Raw genomic sequence first — 20620 nt, forward strand, 5'->3', positions numbered from 1 at the left:
CATCGAGAGGTGACTTGAGCGGACTTGAGTCCGCCAGGTATCCCAGAATGCATCCAGTGCCAGCCAGCAAACGTCAATAAAGGATGAGAAAACTCACGTAATTTAAAAAAATATTACTGTTAATCTGTCACGAAATGTAGTGAGAATGTACTTGTTTAAAGCTCAAACCTGTGGTTTATTGATAAAGAGCACCTATTTGAAAATGGGATCACTCTCAGTTGTGAGATCCAGTTGACCCCCAGGCTTTCATCCCCGGCTCGTTAACCCCGCCGAGAGCAGCCTTACCTCGGCTAGTCCTTCTGACGTTTGCCGCTGGCTCTGATGTCTCTGTAGTGGTTAAACACCAGATATAATTAGTCTTGTGTATATTTTAATGGGCTAACTTTGTTCTTGTGAATCTATATTTTTTTTCCTGGCAAATCCTTTTGACTGAGGGAAAATTTTACTTTTCTTTTCTAGCCTACTAGAGCACTGACATTGTACATTTGACTGAATTGTTTACTAATACTTTTATAATGACTATTATTGATCATTAAAACAAAATTTAACACACAAAAAAGACAGGGTTGTGTTTTATGTCATATTTCATTTTATTTGTGAAGATTATCAGTGTACATATGCACATATTGCCTGAACCACATATTAATGCGTTTAATATTTTTAAAATGTAAACGAAAAGAGGGAGAGTTGTGTCTTATGTTTTGTTTTGTAGTGGAGATAATAAATGTATGCATTGCCTGAACCACACTGAAGACTATTTTTTTAATGACAATGAAAAGAGGTTTTATGACACTGTGTTTTATTGTTGCCTAAAATATACTGAGATAACTGGAGTAGCCAGAGCGAGCTGAGTGACATTATCAAGAACACTGCTGAACCATTTGCAGAATAACCAGACTTGTGGAAGTTCATTCTCCGGACTACAAAGGGCTTGGTATTGAGAAACGCCTCTAGTTCATCATTAGTTTCACATGGATTCTGATTAGTTCACACCCGTTCCCTGTTCTGTTGATCATCATTCCTTGTGTATTTAAGCCATCTGATGTTAAAGTTATGATATGTTTGTCGTGTTGTACTATTGATCTCAATGTTTATTGAAAGTCATTTTATCTTTCATTTTGCACCACAAATCTTGTCAGTTGGATTTATTACCCGTGACAATAATATAATTTATTATAATAATAATAGTTAAATTAGAACCATCATGAACAGCCTCTAGTATATATGCATTTCAATACAGCATATGGTGATGATAATCAGATGATAATACCATGGTACTCTGAAATATAGGGGAGAGCAGGGGCGAAAGTACAATTTTTCAGAAAAACGCACTTTTATACGAAAATATTTTAGACAGAGATATACATTTGCTCAGGGCAATAACTTCCAAGTGTGGTCTATCAATAGCAGGTGGTATTTTGTAAAAATGCAGAACGACTACAGTAAATCACACAAAAAACAAAAACAAAACAAAAAATCACATGATTTTTGGCAGGTCCATTAAGGGTTGCGTGCTGAACGTGCTGTCATAGCTTGGAATGCAAATGTAGTCAGGGCTCTGAGAAAATCGCTTTGTTACTTTCGTCCCACGTTACTTTTGCCCCGGTTCTCCCCTATCATAGTACTGAGTGTTTGCCAATAACATTTAACAAGGTATTTACATAAAACTCTAGGGTGTTTCAAAGAATACCATGGTATTACTGTGCTAAATGGACTGTACCATGTAAAAAACATGGTATGTTGTTTTAAATATTTGTAAACAGCAATCAATACTTACAGTATCAAATATATATATATATATATATATATATATATATATATATATATATATATATATATATATATATATATATATATATATATATATATATATATATATGTTTTAAAGCTGCTTTAAATTCATATTAAACTCTTTAATAATAAAATCATGATTAAGTATTATATCTCAAATAGTTTGGACGCATTACTATTTGTAATGTTTTTGAAAGAAGTTTCTTCTGCTCATCAAGCCTGCATTTATGTAATCAAAAATACTGAACATTTTTTTATATTGTGATATATTATTACAATTTAAAATAACTGGTTTTCAATGTATTATACTTTAAATTATCATTTATTTCTGTGATGCAAAGCTCAATTTTCAGGATCGTTACTCCAGTCTTCAGTGTCGCATTATCCTTCAGAAATCATTCTAATATGAGGATTTATTATGAGTGTTGGAAACAGTTCTGCTGCTTAATATATTTGATGAATAAAAGGTTCAAAAGAACTGCATTTATTCAAAATAAAAACCTATTTTCAAATAATATAAATCTCCTTTAATATCATTTTTTATCAATTTAACACATCCTTGCTGAATAAAATTATTGATTTATATATATATAAAGCTATTTAATCGTACTGTCTTACTATATATAGTAAGACAGCACGATTAAATAGCTTTACAATGCATGATCCTAGTGATGGACAGTAGGTCTTATTACAGCTGCCAATTTATGGGATATTCTTTGCTCTACAGTCTCTGAGTATAAGAATATTAAGAGATGACAGTGCAAACTAACCAAAGAAGATTATGCAACTTAATACGGGCGAGCTTAACAACGAATTCCGCCACTAATGCATACTAGAGCTACTGTCTTGAAAGATATACATGGGAAAAAAAAGACTGTGAATATTCACCTCTGGCTCACCTTTCTCCAGCTTGAAAGAGCTCTCCATCTGAGCCGATCTTTCCTTTAATATCATCAGGTCCTGGAGGTCACCCCACAAATCCTTTAGAGAGCTTCTATCATTTAGCGGGAATGCCAGGTGGCCTTTTTAGCAGCATTATATCAGGAAGAAGTAGTTAAATAAGGAAAGGCGCATGGAAGCTCAGAGGCCCCCTGTTGCATGTACCTGCAGGGCTGCAGCAGCTGTGAAGCAGGCTTTTCATCTAAAAATGTCCCCTAATTAAGTTAAGTCCACCGAAGCCCTCCATGACATTCAGTTATTCTTATCCACTTCGCTCCCTGAGGGCTGACTGACCTATTCAACAAGTGGGCCGCTGTGGGTCTGTGCTGGCCAGATGCCGAGAACTTGTCGGGTAATGCTGGGGGAATTTCCACTGTCACACACTGTCAACGCGGATCCAAGCAGTATTTCAGAAAGAGGAAGGACACAATGGACAAATTAGACCAATCTCGCTATCACTGACGGATAGTGTGAAATCTCTTTAGTATCTCAAATGGAGAGTGAATGGAAACTGCGTGAATCAGATTTGACTCTGGAGGAAAAAGACCTCTTTAATCTCCCATGTAGTTTCAAAAGAGATCTTAAAGTCTCAAACTGTGCTCAAATTTGCCAAGATGCCAAAGTCTGCTGTCAAAAAAATTCAGAAATCTCACCAAATTCTTCCAAGACCAAATGTGAGCTGTGCCATTCACATTGATTTTTAGCTGTGCTTTTACTCTGCACTACATTTCAAAAGTCTGAGGAATGTATTTAAATTGATCAAAAGTGACAGTAAACATATTTATATTCATTAGAGAAAACTGTATCAAAGCGGTACAACTGTTTTCAACACTGATAATAATAATAATAAAAAATCTTAAGTAGCAAATCATCATATTAGAATGATTTCTGAAGTGACACTGAAGACTGGAGTAATTATGCTGAAAGTTTTTTTCTTCAGCATTTTCCGTTTTGCGTCACAGAAATACATTTTGTTCATTTTAAAATAGATTCAAATAGAAAACGGTTATTTTCAATTATAATAATATTCAAAATATTACTCTTTTTAATATATTTTTTATTGGAAAAAAAAAATCAGTTTGGCAAATGGAGACTGGTAAAAAAAAAAAAAAAAAAAAAAAAAAAATCCAGTACCATCAATTCTTTATTTTACTGAATTTCTTTACTTATTTTTTTTTTTGTATAAATTTTGTCTGACACATCTCACAGTAATAATCATTTACTTTGTTTTTCTTTTGCACATTTTATTTCATGCAAAAGTACATTTCACATATGAAATTAATTCAATTCTACTTAATTTCTCTGTTAATTTCACTTAATTTAGTTAAGTAATTTTAACTTGGCCAGTAAAACGTTGAAAATATCACAAAACGAACCATTTACCAGCATTATGTTATGTTATATTATATGTTATATTATGTTTTTAATTTATTAATATGCTATTGTTAATTCATGTTCACTCCCATTCCAATTCAATTACTAATGTTAATTTATGCAGTGTTTAAAAGTTATTAGTGGTATATGTAGGATATAATGTTTAAAACATTATTGCTTTTTCATAAGGAATATGACAATAAGAAATATTTAGGACTTTAAAAGAATTGACACTTAAATTAAGCATGACTGACAACTCTACTAAAACTTTAAAGCAGATGTAGTAAAGCAAAAATTAGCATATAGATTTGTTTCTCTATTAAAGGTGGGGTAAAGTGCTTTCTGATAACTGTTGTTGATATTTCAAATCACCAAAACAAACACGCCCCTACCCCCAAAAGGGTCTCGGCCTTATAGCTCCGCCCCACACATACGTAAACCCAGAGCAGAGGCATCAACGGCTACGGCAGAATCTCTTAGTATCTAATCCAGGTCGAATTTTCAATGAAAAAGTCATCCCTTCTATCACAAAAACACAAACTATTCTTGTGAACAACTCGATAGTACACGAGCAAGACAGTCCAACTAACGAACATGTTACAATTATGACAAGATTATTACAGCAATCACAAAAACACACACAAACCGTTCTCATGAACAACTCGATAGTACACAAGCACACAGTCCAGCTAATGACATATTACAATTATGCAACCCAGGCTCATTGGAAATATGTTACTCTGCCTACATTTTTGCAACACCCTAATTATGTACCTCCAGGTACGTTTACCTGCACTTTTGTGGTAAAACGTCCACCGGAGGCGCTAAGTGGTAATATTTTTTCTCCATTCCAGATGCACAACATGACACCATGACTGATCTCACAGAATGAATATTTATAGCATCATTTTTTATTTTGGAGTAACTAACTCCACTCCTACCCTAAACCTACCAACGCTCAACAATATAAAACACATAACAGTAACAGGCAAATAAATGTACAGTCACGTGTATTTATTGCAAAAACGGACCAAAAAACTGTAGACAAGTATTAACTAATGTTGCATTCCAAGTCTTCTGAAGTCATACGATATCTTCATGTGAAGAACAGAGTTGATCTTAATGTTTTAGACGTTGAAATGATTATCGCGCTCCTTTGCGAACAGAACACACGCGCACTCGTTCATTCATATTTCTGATTCAAATAATACACAAGTTGAATGACGCGATCGGTCACGAGACACACGAGAGCCAATGGCATTTTACAATCAAAGCTGACGTAATGACGCAATTGGTCACGAGACACACAAAAGTCAATGCTGTCAAAGCTGACGTGACGTTTCTTCCAGCGGCAATATTTGAAATGTATTATTAATCTTTGGCGGATGGACTCGACGTTAATAATCGCTTTTGGGGATTTGCACACAAATCAATCGTTTGGCCTCGGAACACTTGGAATATTTGTACTTTCTGAATAAATTATGTATGCAGTCGTATCTGCATGTTATATCCTGTTTTTTATAATACTCGAATGGGTAGGTTTTGGGAAGGGTTTGAGTTACACGTTCAAAATGTGTCTGAATATGTGTGTGTCCACAAGGTAAATGGATTTATAAATATACTAAATTGTTTTTTTGAAAAAGTAAAAATGCAGAATGTTTCTTTTGATGGGTAGGTTTAGGGGCTGTGTGTGTGTGATGGGTAGGTTTAGGGACTGTGTGCGTGCGTGTGTGTGTTGGGTAGGTTTAGGGGTAGGGGCAGTGTAGGGGGGTAGGGGCAGTGTAGAATAGATATAGGTGTTCAGTGTAGAATAGGATAGAATGAAACGGCGTTGATAAACACGTAAAAAAGCGATTATGCGTCTTGATAGCACGCCAAAATGGCATACGAATTGGCGTGTCATATATACGCCATTTCATGAGATCAGTCTGGGAATGGAGAAAAAATATTACCACTTAGCGCCTCCGGTGGACGTTTCACCCAAAAAGTGCAGGTAAACGTACCTGGAGGTACATAATTAGGGTGTTGCAAAAATGTAGGCAGAGTAACGTATTTCCATAGACAGTAAAAGAAATGGACGGAGCGATCCCATTGCCTTCTACGGCGTTAAGTGATGTCAGTATAGGAGCACTCGCTTCCTGATGGCTGAGCGAACTGCGCAGGCTCAGACGGAGCTTGAGGACGTAGATGTGACGTGAGCCTCCTGTCTGACAGCTGTGAGTCTTCTAGTAGATGTGGAAAGTGAAAGCTGAATCACGTTGTTTAAATATTTTCTCCCGTTGCTTTTGGCTCACTATGGGCTTCTCCATTCTTCCCCCTTGACTTTATCAGACTTTATGTCTCCACGTCCCCCCCGACTGCCTCATAGACAGTAAAAGATTGCCTGCGAGCGTCTCCTCAGGTCTATACGGTAATTTCTCAACTGTGCGACAGAGTCGCGTTGGTTATGACGCAATCGTTAGCCTATTTTTACAAAAACAGCTTCTGCGGGGCGATAGTGTAAGATACAAGGTAACGGAGCCTTTTATGCATTGTCGTGTTTCTTTAGAAATAAACAATGGACAAATGGAGTCTTTAAACGCCTCAGATGTAAAGTTATTCACTGTCAAAGTGACTCAAAAATGAATGGGAGTCAATGGGATGCTAACAGCAGGTGATGGCTTGGTTAGCAATGGCAGCCCCTAGGGGTGGAACGCTTTCCGAGTGCTAGATTACCCCCTTGCGTATTTCCAATGAGCCTGGGTTCCAATTATGACAAGATTAGAGCAAGGGGGTAATCTAGCGCTCGGAAAGCGTTCCAGAAGCTGTTTTTGTAAAAATAGGCTAACGATTGCGTCATAACCAACGCGACTCTGTCGCACAGTTGAGAAATTACCGTATAGACAGGAGGAGACGCTCGCAGGCAATCTTTTACTGTCTATGAGACAGTCGGGGGGACGTGGAGACATAAAGTCTGATAAAGTCAAGGGAGAAGAATGGGGAGAAGCCCATAGTGAGCCAAAAGCAACGGGAGAAAATATTTAAACAACGTGATTCAGCTTTCACTTTCCACATCTACTAGAAGACCTACAGCTGTCAGACAGGAGGCTCACGTCACATCTACGTCCTCAAGCTCAGTCTGAGCCTGCGCAGTTCGCTCAGCCATCAGGAAGTGAGTGCCCCTAGGTTGACTTCATTATTTCGCCGTTGACGTCAATGGGGTCGCTGTGTCCATTTCTTTTACTGTCTATGGATTAGAGTCATAGCGATCACACAATCACAAACTGTTCTCATGAACAACTCTATAGCACGAGCCGACAGTCCAACTAACAACATATTACAATTATGACAAGATTAGAGATAGCGATCAAACTGTTCCCATGAACAACTCTATAGAAAACAAGCACGACAGTCCAGCTAACGACATATTACAATTATGACTGGATAAGGGTTATATAGATCATGAAAAGAGTAAGCAAACATATTAGGAGTATAGTATCTTACTTGTCGGAGACATTATGTGAGCTGATGCTTGAAGCACACAGTGAAGAGATTTAGATGCTCCATACAGTGTGGAAATGAACGGGTCTTTATCAACGCTGAAGTGAGACACAATACGATCACAAATGGACTAACAAGTGAACATGACACACGAGCATAGTCAAGCCAGCATATATTAGGCTAGTTCTCGGCTAATGTCCGTCATGTGCTACTCGTGTGTTTTGAATAATGACGTGCACAGAGCGAGCGAGAGCGAGTGCTCTTCTCACCATCAATAGTAGACACGCCCCTTACCTGCTGATTGGCTACAAGTTTGTTATTCCACTCGGCCCGTGTCCTTTTTCTAAAACGGTTTTGAAATAAGACTTACCCCAACTTTAAGTGGGTTGTTTTCAATAAAAGATTTTAAATAAAAGATTATTAGGAATGTTTTTCTACTTAAAATGTTACATTTAATTTAATGTTACTTGCCCTTTGTTTGTCATTGTTTGTGAAATTCACCACCATTTCTGAGTGAACAGTTTCTACACTGTTTTTTTTTTTTTAAAGTGCAGAAAGGGAAGAGAGACTAGTGCTTAATACTATTAAGTGATCAAACCTATGTATTAAACTTCAGTGTGCAACTCCTCCTGCACCTTTTGTGCTACGGACATTACACTTCAGATTGAGCAATGTGCTATAACTTTTCTAAGCGATCAGACTTACAACACACTAGCGAAGTGGTGACAGTTTGAGTATTTGTCTGAGTGGTGAAGGTTTATCTAGCGGTGTGACGCTGGTGTGTGTGTCTGTATGCATTAGTAGCAGTGTTTGTAGATCTCATGGAATGTGTTCTGATGTGCCAAATAACACACTATTCCACCCACCCGACAGCACACATCCCAAGGGTGGGTTTCCCAGGTAACAACACTACTACATGGTTATCAGATTTACGATATCGCAAACGAGTCCAAAAACACAAGCACAAACACAGGATGAGAGCGCATGAGAAACAGAGGTAGCGAGAGGAGGAGGAGGAACGGAGGAGAACCCCACAGAGCATCTGGGCTCATAGCCTAAATCTCAACACAGGAAAACAATTGAACTAAGCCCAATTGAACTTTCTAATCGGCGTCTATGAGCTGCTGCTGTTCAACTCTTATATTCAACAATATCGCATACAACAGTGTCAACCAGCAGGGGAGCATATTCTAAGCTCTGAAAGTTTGTGTGAATATTTACTGGAACAAATATTATAATAATCATTGTATTTATCAAATAAAAGTATGATAAAATATACAAATATTTAATACTAATGTTATTAATATATTTTAAATAATTCAAAAAGCATAACTCACAAAATATCATATTATCATCCTATATATTAATATTAATATTAAAAATAATTCACATTTTCCTGGTGGGAACAGCATAAGTACTTTCATGTGTGAAGCAGAGCAGGAGTGTTGAGGAGCTGAGCAAGGAGAAATTGTTAATAAGATGAATGCAACACATGCCTCACAAGCAGCAGGACTTTTATTATGTCATAGTAGCCCCGCTGGCGCCATTTCCACTTTTCCGGTCATGAGTATGAGGTAACACAGCTCCGTTTATTATATTAGATACATTTGAGTGTGTTGAAAAAGATGTTTGTATATGCATTCACTCGACGGCTGCTGTGACACTAGTTGCACACTGCTAAGAGTAAAACGCTTCTGCAAAATAAAGCTGGAAAATGAGGGTAAAAGAAATGATCCCACTGACAGGCGACTCAGACGACATTTTCTCACGATTTAGAAATAGTTAGAAACATTTGGGATATTGTAAGAACTGAACAAAATATATAACACTGACCTGATGGTTTTTGCATATTTTACTGAACAAAATGTTACAAAGTGCTAGCCTGACAAACCAGACCCACATCAAGATGTTTGCTCTGGAAACTCACCATTGACAGGACTCAATCCGAGGGGCGGGATAAACGGTTGTCTTTCAAACTCCCTCTGCACACAATTGGATAGAGCTTCAACCAACCAGAGCAACATTCGCCGTATCCGGTCGGCAAAACTCTGAACACATCTTCCCTTTTTAAGAATGACTTCAGTGCCGTTCTTTGTTCTTTTCTCGGAGAAAAGCTTAACTCCAAGTCTTCCAGATTCGTGGTCAAAGCTGATTCAAAAGACCGCCGTTCGCCAGTTTCTGTGTTTACTAGAAGCACGCAAGTGCAACTCAGCCATCATTATGTTAAGCCCCGCCCACCGACTCTATACACAATGTGATTGGCTCGACCAGAGTTTGGCTTTTACAGCTCAGAAGGGTATTGAGAGTTGCTAGACGACACTCGGGGGCAGATTAGATTTGCTGCCGCTAGGGTGCGTCTAGATTTCTAGGCTAACATAATGCACCTTTCAGTAAAGTGCCTGGCAGGAATATCATATTTTATGAATATCTTATACCCAAATTGACATTAAAATAAAATCATAAAATACAAATAAAAAAGAAATACAAATATATTAAATATATTGTATAAAAAAATGTAAATAAAATAAATGTAGGCATAACAGTCAATACAAAATATTATTATAGTTGAACTGCATATTAATAAAATGCGAAATATCTCAGCTTAAAGTGATTTTCCAGGTGGAAACGATGTGTATTTCAGAAATATTTTACACACAAAAATCTTAGCAACCTCAATTCAATGTGTGGCATCCACGTATAGGGGTACTTCTGTGCTGGGAAGATGATGTGTATTTAAACTGGGTCATTAATGTAATAGAAATGTGAAATTATTTTTAAATTTGGTGCCTTCTAGACTGAGAAAAGTCATAAAATGTATTTTTGGCTCATGTGGATGAATGACAACAACTCCCAGAATGCACTTGCTGCGCTGCCCTAAGGGGCCACTCCCAAAGCCACCGCTACTGGATTACTGAATCACTTGCCCATCGCTGCATCGCCCCTACCGTTGTGTTCATTTTCATAGTAATAAAACCATTTTGTTCAGTTAGAGAACAGCACAACTGCAGCAGGAGTCAGATTACATTCATCACGAGAGCTGAGGTTATCACGGCCGCGGCATACATTCACAGCGCGTGTTCAGTCTGGCACGTTTTCAATATACTACCAGATTTCTATTGATACAACGCTTAATGGCTGAAGTAACCCTTTAATAAATATCATTATTTTTTATATAAAAGTTGTATATAAAAAATGGCTAAACTTTTGGCAGACTGATCAAACAATGAGTCATAAAAGAGATTGCAGCTTATGTCCAGTTCATTCATCAAAGTGATGGAAAAGCAAGGTCAGTTCAAGTGCATTGCATTGTGGGGTATTTTATTCCTAGTATCTTGTGGTTAAGTGAAGTGAAATGAAGCAAAATTAAATTAATGTGCGCAGTATACATATAATATTAGAAGCATGTGATCCTAAACATCACCAAGAAACAAATATAACTTGCAAACGTTGGTCTCCTTCTGTATCCTGCATTAATCTCTGCTAAATTAGACTCGGAAGTGTTATTATGCAAAGTTGAAAGGAAAGAGAATATAATGATCAAAAGAAATGGGGAGCTGTATGAGCACTTAAATGTTTGCTTTAATTTGGATTTGGACTGAATATCAAACACTAGATTGAGAATGACCATATACACATATACTCATCCTGAGCTATTTAAAGCCTTTGATCAGCGCGGCACACTGGCTCATCCCATCCAGAACAAACAAAATGACCTCAGTAAAAACAGAAAACATCAGCCAAAATCAAATCAACGGATGACCTCTGGCTTTAATAGTCAACATGAAATCATATTTGACCCTATTTATTTTCTTAATGCATGTTATTTAATGCGCATGATTCATCAGTGCATGCTATTCCAAAGAAACAAAATGTTCGTCTTCGTAATCCTTCACCAAAATGCACAACTTTTCAGACTGATGTCACCAAGGCTGCTTAAATATTACGGTATTATATATTACGGAGGAAAACTGACTGCAGTCTCTGATTAGAGTCAATGCATTTTAAAATAAAATAAATATTAAATATATTTGTATTACATTAATACGATATTTAAAAAAAACGCTAAGTAGTTTTCTTGGTAAATATATATTTTTTAATATATATATATATATATATATATATATATATATATATATATATATATATATATATATATATATATATATATATATATATATATATATATATATATATATATATATATATATATATAAATCAAAATAAATCAAAAACACTCCTGTTTCACAATCCAGACCATTCCTAATAAAATAAATACTTTTCATTCCCATTATAGAAGTAAAAGGGTTAGCAGTTAGCAGTGTGCATTATCATTTTGCTTACAGGGTTGAATAAAGGATGAACCTGTGTTAGTGTATGTCTATGTGTGTCTGTGTGTGTAGCAGCAAGACACAAAGCAGGTGTATACACAGCTCTCCAAAAACGTTCACTCTGAAACAAAGCCGGTGACGGGCAGTTCCCAGGAAGGGGTAACGTGGCGTAAAATCTATGCACAGCCTTTCTTTGTTGCAATTCAGGCCTAATCCATCTGAGCTCCCCTGTAATAAAAGTTAGCGACTGGTTGTTGAGACCGGGAATGAGCAAGTGGGCCGTAGTTTGGCTGGGATAACACGGCTCCTGTAGCTATGGTTACCCAATGCTGCCCACCTCAGTTAGAACTCATTCATTTTTGAAGCCTTTTGGGGGTGTGGATCTGCGAGCATGACGGGATGGTAAGGACAGAACAGACAAAGATTTTTTTTGTTTTTTTGTATACCTATCAAATTTGGATCTTGAATTAACCTAAATGAATTTGGGTGCAAATCTGTTTTGAAGCATCAACAATGATTTGCATCCTTGCTCAATCTGTTTGTAAGTTAGCTAAACTGAAGAAATAACCAAATGAAAATCAGGTTAACCTTTTTTTTTTTTTTTTTTTTTTAATGGAACAGTTTATTATATCTTTAAAAAAAAAAGAAAATCTATAAAAAGTTTGCAAATGTTTTATCATATTTGATAAATAAGGCTTTTATAGACCATACAGTATGATGACAGTGTTTTTTATAATATAACAGCTATATTTTTATATATAAAATGCATCAGTATCTATATATTCTAATAATATTTCTTAAGGCAAGCTCACACTACACGACTTTTGGCAGGATAAACAAAAGGTCTGCAACAAAATCCAACCGGATTGCTAAATTGCTTCAGTCTAGTAGTCAATATTCATCTTAAAATATTAACAATAACAAAGTTACTCCGTGTTTGGGTAGATTTTGTGTTACCCAGATCCTAGGTCAAATGAGACCTCTTCAGGAGAAAGCAGTGCAGATCCATCAAATTGGTGCATGTCTTAGGTAAACTATGGTTTGTATGTTATTCTGTTATGCTGTTGGTTATGTCTTTGTGGTTCTTCATCTCCAAATCATGCATTAAAACTTAGTTCCCTCGACTTGCTAAACCGTGCACAAGATTTAACAAATCACGGGAATGGATTAGTAAATACTCCATTCTGGATATGCAGGGCTTCGTAAAAAAAAAACAAAAAAACATACTGCAGAATAAATTTGAGAAAAAAAGTTATTGATAAATTGTGATTTGTTTGTGAAAATGTTCATACACAAATTTCACGCACAGTTCTGTGCATACGGCGATTAGTGAATGAGACCCAATGTCTCGCCCACCTGTCTGAAAGTCTGTGCAGACCAGCTGTCACCCATCTTCACCCAGATCTTCAACAAATCTCAGGAGCTGTGCAAACTCGATGACTACAGACCTGTTCCTTTAATGTCTGTGTGGTCATGGAGTCATTTGAGAGACTGGTGCTGGCCCACCTGAAGGACATCACTGGACCCTTGCGAAACCCCCTTCAGTTTCAGTGGATCACGTTGTCAGCATGGGACTGCCCTACACCTGCAGCATCTGGACAATCCAGGGACTTATGCAAGGATCCGGTTTGTGGACTGCAGTTCAGCCTTTAACACCATCATACTGAACCGCCTCCTGTCCAGTTTAACTCGGCTCTTTGTACTCACCTCCATCTGTCAGTGGATCAACTTCCTGACAGACAGGCAGCTGCTAGTGGTGAGGTTGGGAAAATTCACATCTAACAGCCAGACGATCAGTGCTGGTGCTCAACAAAGATGTGTTAGTTACAGTTAAAGGTTTACTTCACCCAAAAACTAAATTTCTTTATTAATTACTTACCCTAATGTTTTTTGACACCAGTAAGACCTCTGTTCATCTTCGGAACACAAATTAAGATATTTGTGTTGAAATCCGATGGCTCAGAAAGGCCTCCATAGACACCAATGTCATTTCCTCTCTCAAGACCCATAAAAGGCACTAAAGACGTCATTACAAAGTCTCTACAATAATTTTATGAAGTGACGAGAATAGTTTTTGTGTGCAAAAACCTAAATAATTTATATAGTAATGGGCCGATTTCAGCCAAAATCATGAATCGATACACTGATTCATTAGCCTAGAAATCTAGACGCACCCTAGCGGCAGCAAATCTAATCTGCCGCGAGTGTTGTCTAGCAACTCTCAATACACTTCTGAGCTGTAAAAGCCAAATTCTGGTCGAGCCAATCACATCGTGTATAGAGTCGGTGGGCGGGGCTTAACATAATGACGGCCGAGTTGCGCTTGCGTGTGTCCAGTAAACACAAAAGCTAGCGAACGGCGGTCTTTTGAATCAGCTTTGACCGTGACTCTGGAAGACTTGGAGTTAAGCTTTTCTCTGAGAAAAGAACGGCACTGATCAGAGTCCTGCACGGGTCCATTTTTGGAGACCCGCCCCCGCCCGTACCCGCAAGGTTTAGCACCAGATCCGACCCGTGACCCGTGAAAATTTCAAAATTAAATCCGTACCCGCCCAGACCCGTTAATATTTGGCCCGTTACCCGACCCGTGCCCGCGATAAATCACACACGCTAAAACATTCAAATTAAAATGCTTTATTTTTTTATCCTACACCTCTCTCAACATCAACAGCGTCATGAATGGGCTAATGAAACAGGCAAAAGTGCCTTTAAAGACTCATTGTCAACAATTTCATATAGCTACTCCACTCACCAGCTTTACTTTTACTTCATCCATTGCTACTCCTGCAACGCTCGCTCCTTCTGCGCTACGAGAGGCATCAACTAAAGTTTCAATGTCGCAGTGGTGGTGACGTGATGGGTCAAATGGTATATCATTGTTGCGTGTATGTGTAATGATAATTTGGACATAGAAATTGTAATAGCCTACAATATGTTGGATGGGGGAAGAAGGAGGCGGGAACCAGCGAACATTTAAAAGACTTTAACCAAACAAAACGAAAGTAACGTGAGTAGCCCTTCATGGACATCTCCCATGCGCACACGCATAATAAAACATAAACACAACTCAACGTCAAATCCAGGTCTGGTGATCTCTCGTCCTTATATGCTTCCGAGCTCCCTCAGAGAACTCGAGACCGGTGTGGCTCGCAGGTGACGCTCATTCACAATCACGCCCTGGTCTCTCTCTCTCTCGCTCTCGCGTTCACTTTGCCACAGAAATATTGCACATATTTTTCATCCGCCCATCCGCGCTACTACCCGCCCGCACAGAGTTAATTATCCGCCCGCATCCCCGCCCGTGAATTTTATAAATGTCATAATCCACCCGTTTTAGCCACTTTTATGCGGGTACCCGCGGATACCCGCGGGTACCCGACCCGTTGCAGGACTCTGGCACTGATAGTCATTCTTAAAAAGGGAAGATGTGTTCTGAGTTTTGCAGACCGGATACGGCAAAAGTTTAATCTATCAGCTAGCTTCGCTTCACCTTTGTTGCTCTGGTTGGTGGTAGCACTATCCTATGCTGAGGGAGTTTGATAGACAACCGTTTATTCCGCCCCTCGGATTGAGTCCCGTCAATGGTGAGTTCCCAGACCAAACATCTTGAACGACATTTAGGGTAAGTAATTAATGACAGAATTTAAATTTTTTGGGTGAACTAACCCTTTGAGCACTCAATTAGTTTCGGCTCTAACCACTGGAAGCCCAGAGTATTCCAAAACCCTTCACAATGCAAGTCTTTAATTTAACTGTAAATATGCAAGTAAATGTTTTTTGCACTGAATTATTTTCAAAATCAGGGAAAGTGCATTGCAAAACACTATTGAAGCTAAACTACACACTTAAAATGAAAATGATATGCACCAATTACACTGAAAACCATTTTCTCATTACATTTTGAGGAAGATGTAGTTCCCTGCAGTCTCTACTTCCCCACAGAAAATGTGTTCTCCTGATTGTCCTTGCACATAAAATGTCAGTGAATGACGCAGTGGGGCAGGAGCGAGATGTTCTCCGACCTCATTTGATTTAGCAGTTAATTGCTTTTGCTGGGTTGAATATTTCTTCCTGCATTCTAAGGTCCCTTTGTTCGATTTGTTTGCAACAACTTAATTTAGACCAGTGTTTCATGCAAAGTCCTAACAGAGACGTACAAAGGGAGGACAATATCTGATCTCTCCAGCATGTTAAGAATGTCTTAAAGAAGCCTCTGTTTGAGTTAAACCTTGTTGAACCTCTTCTTCACAACCCAAGAGACGACCCTGGCATCATCTATCCTTTTGTTATCTGTTCCTTCTTCTCCAACTCTCTTGTTCCAGTGGAATTCCTCCCAGAGCAATAAATTCTTACCGGCTCAATCTTCTCCCTACGGTCCACACTGACGTCCTGCAAAGTAAACACAACTGCTGCCCAAATTCAACGTAATACCGAAAGCTGCAGCGACAGTAAGGGGACGCTGCCGTAACGTGTTAATGTTAAGCCGCGACCAAAGAAGGTTGTGTTAGAGAACGTGAAATAGGGCCGCAAAATGAGGCGATTACTAAATCGGCGTGCTCTCAGAAGACAGGCAAACGAGATCCAGATGGTTGTTCTGTTCCAGGGGCCACACCTGTTGTCCGGGGGGGGTGAGACAGGAGACGCACACACGCAAACGTAACGCAGTTCGCATATGTGTTCAAACGTGGCCACCGTGTTAAAAATATGACCTCGACTGAACTTAAATGCAGGGAATTGACACAACAGGTGTGTAGCCTGTGCAAGTCCCTAAAGTAGTTGAAGCAAGCTGATCTGAGAACAGCAATAGCCCCCCACATAGCAGGAAAGGCAAAACACACACACACAACTTGAAGTTTTAATGACAAAAACAGCTAAATATTTTAGATGAAAACCCCCACATGGGCTAAATCAACGTGACTCTAAACTGTAGATAGCTCTGTTCCAAAACCTAGTGAGCGCCCTACTTAGACAGCATTTTTAGGCATCATATGTGTGCTAACACCCAAATTGGCCAAGTATAATATACGTTTTTATCCTGACAATGAAATTCAAATGGACAGTTCTTGGCATTTTATGAAATATAGTGGTATTTATTTAAAAAACAAAAATTATCCGTGCACAACTTAATTTGAATTCACTTGCCCTCCCTCTTGCAGCGGCATCTCTTTTCTGAGGACCTGTTTACTGGCAACCTGTAACTCACATGAGATCTACCAAAAACCACAAACCACAATGATCAAAACATTCAATCATAGTCAGTTTAATGCCAACTTCAACGCAATGCAACATGCTCAGTGAAAATTCACTCCTACACAAACCTACTGATTATAAAATTCTTCTTCTACATCTGTGTAGTCCATTCTAAGGTCCTGTCCCAAATAGCACACTACATGCACTTATGGTCTTGGGGAATTACAATGGCTGCCGTGTGCACATGATTGGCCAGTCCACGAGACTTGTCCCATTTTAGGTTTCAGAAGGGTGTTCATGAGTGCCCTCATGAGAAATAAATCATTGTGTTTGTTTGATAAAGATGTTTACGAGCCCTGTGATCGAGAGAATCATATCGCTTGCCGCTTTCAAATCAATCCCTCTCTCATGTGAACTGACAGGGGAGCTGAAGCTCATTAAATATACAAATCTTATCCAATCCTAGCAGTGGGCGTTTACTTCCAAGTCTCCAGTGCAGCATGTCCATCAGAATCCAGCGTTCAGGAGAGAGCCTCAAAACCAGTGTAGAAAATATGAGTTATGATTGTAATACGGTTTGTAGATGGGAAGGAAGGAGGCGGGAACCGGCGAACGTTCAACAAACATTTATTCAAAAGAAATAAACAAACCGAAAGTAAAAACCGCGGGCAGCCCCTCACGGACGACTGCCCACTAACACAAACACGTAAAACAAAACTAAACATAAATTCCAGGCCTGGTCCTCTCTCGTCTTCCGCTGTCCTTGCTCCTCCTTATATGCTCCCGTCACATGGCCGGGAGACGAGACCGGTGTGCCACGCAGCTGGCACTTGTGAACATTAATCACCGGCCCGCTCTCGCGGTCCCTCGCCCCTGTCACACCACAATGATGTTTTTGAATGTAAAAAACACACAAATGTCTTTAGTTGACCTCAGAAAACAGTATAAAAACATTTAAAAAGCCAGTTCATGACACCTTTAAGTTGTCTGTGTTACAGTGTAATTATGCATTTAAGTACCGTGTAATAATAATTATTACACGGTACTTAATAATTAACATGGAATGGGTTTTGGTTTAGGGCTTGTTGCATGTAATTGTACATAATATATAATTATTTCTACAATAACTGCATGTAACTTTGTAGCAAGAAGACTGTAAAATAAAGTGTTACCAAGTATTGTTCATTGTTAGTTAATGTAATTAATTTAAGTAATAATTGTTAACAAATAAAACCTTACACTTACTGTAAAGTTTTACCCTATTTTTAATATTTTTGTTTATGATATAGCAACACTGACCCGTGTAGTAAACTACACAAGATTTTGGAACAGCGCTCATATCCTCTGTGTGTATGCGTGTGCTTTTCAAAGTAAACCCTAAGTCAAAACCTCAAAAAGGCCTGCTCCTCGAGCAAAAACATGCACCCTACAATAACATCCAGTCAATTCAGCCCAGGTTAAATTCCAGAAGTTTTCTAGATTTGATTAATAACGGTGGAGAGAGAGGCTGATAGGATACACACACTTTGCCTGAATATCATTGATGGCAGCTGTGATGCAGGGCCTTCACGGTTGACTAATCTACATGAAGTTACACAATTATGTCTCCTAAGTTAATACTAACGTCATGTGGTCTGCATACCGTGACCCTGTGTTTCTCTCAGAGAAATAACGGCATTCAGCCGAACTAACGGAATAGTTACGCCCCTTCAAGTTGTTTCAAATCAATATACCGTTATATTTCCAGTGGAACACAATTCACACAGCTCTTTTTCCATACATCAACAGTTTGCAGTTACCATGAATATCAAGCTCCAGAATGACCATAAAAAAACACCAACAAATAAAGTGAATGACTCATGATATGACCCATTTGGATGAAATGGCTGTGAACAACTGCTAATAAAGTCGTTTAGATATGGTGAATGGAACAATAAGAAGATAAATTTGGGTTCAAGTAACACTAGCCGCTATTATTGTTGAGCTGGGGGCAGTTGAGGTTGAAATATTTCAATTAAATATTGCAAAGAAAACACGACTTCAGAAAAGGATACAAATATTTTACCGCTCCAGTCCAACCCAGAGCGAGACATGCCTGGCATGCTTCCTCTACCAATACCAACATGTTTAATTCCTTTCCATCTTCATTCTAGTTTTATTAACAACTTGACACATCAAGGTCCGAGGACAATTTTATCTGCGGTGTGGACGTGAAAGTGATTTGGCAACAATGAACGAAATGTCTTTCAATAACAAATATTTCATTTCAGACAGGAGGTTTTGTTGTTGTGTTGAACTTCTTGGTGAACTTTGTGAGTATAGGACACATTTTTGTTTTGGGTGAACTATACACTATAGTGTTCAAAAGTTGGTACAATTGAAGCCTAGAAATCTAGACGCACCCTAGCGGCAGCAAACCTAATCTGCCACAAGTGTCGTCTAGCAACTCTCAATACACTTCTGAGCTGTAAAAACCAAACTCTGCTCAGGCTAATCACATCATGTATAGAGTCGGTGGGCGGGGCTTAGCATAATGACGGCAGAGTTGCGCTTGCGTTCTACGAGAAAAACACAGAAGCTGGCGAACGACGGTCTTTCGAATCAGCTTTGACCGCGACTCTGGAAGACTTGGAGTTAAGCTTTTCTCTGAGAAAAGAACAAAGAACGGCACTGAAGTCATTCTTAAAAAGGGAAGATGTGTTCAGAGTTTTGCTGACCAGATACGGCAAAAGTTTAATCTGTCAACTAGCTCTGCTTCACGTTGCTCTGGTTGGTTGTAGCGCTATCCTATCGCGTGCAGAGAGAGTTTATCCCGCCCCTCAGATTGAGCCCTGTCAATGGTGAGTTTCCAGACCAAACATCTTGATGTGGGTTTGGCTTGTCGGGTTACACCAAGGCTGCATTTATATGATTAAAAATACAGAAAAATGTATAATATGTACGTTTGAATATATTTTATTCCTGTGATGCAAAGCTGAATTTTCAGCATCATTCTTCAGCAACTTCAGTCTTCAATGTCACGCGATCCTTCATATTTGCTGCTCAAGACAAATGTTTTATTATTATCAATGTTGAAAACAGCTGTTACGATTATTATTTTTGAAGAAACCTTTTTCAGGCTTCTTTGATGAATAGAAAGTTCAAAAGAACAGCATTTACTTGGAACAGAAATCTTTTTGTTACTTTATAAATGTCTTTACTGTCACTTTTGATCAATTTAGTGCATCCCTGCTGAATAAAAGATTTTTTTTTTTTAACTCACTGACCCCAAACTTGTTCTTGTCAATGTTTCTGGCATCAACGCCCTTGTTTTCCACAGCACTAAATCCTTTGATAACAATACATCTGCAGCTAATATCTGCCTACCAATGCTGAACATGAAAGCTTGCATCGCTATCTAATTTCAAATGTCAAGCTTTAGCCTATAACTGAGCCACATCTTGTCAGGCGTTCTTGGGGATTAGGCAAATAGGACTTTACATAACCCTCTGAAAGAGCTCAGGGTAAAACACTAGATG

The 20620-nt window shown here is 38.5% G+C and overlaps 1 protein-coding gene across 1 annotated transcript in view; it reads right to left on the reverse strand.

Moving 5' to 3' along the window:
- The window catches only part of adamtsl3 (ADAMTS-like 3), a 244317-nt gene that overhangs the window by 174938 nt on the left and 48759 nt on the right, over positions 1–20620 (reverse strand). The gene's annotated exons all lie outside the window — the stretch shown is intronic.

Source organism: Pseudorasbora parva, chromosome 1, assembly GCF_024679245.1.
Source record: "Pseudorasbora parva isolate DD20220531a chromosome 1, ASM2467924v1, whole genome shotgun sequence".
NCBI classification, from domain to species: Eukaryota; Metazoa; Chordata; class Actinopteri; order Cypriniformes; family Gobionidae; genus Pseudorasbora; species Pseudorasbora parva.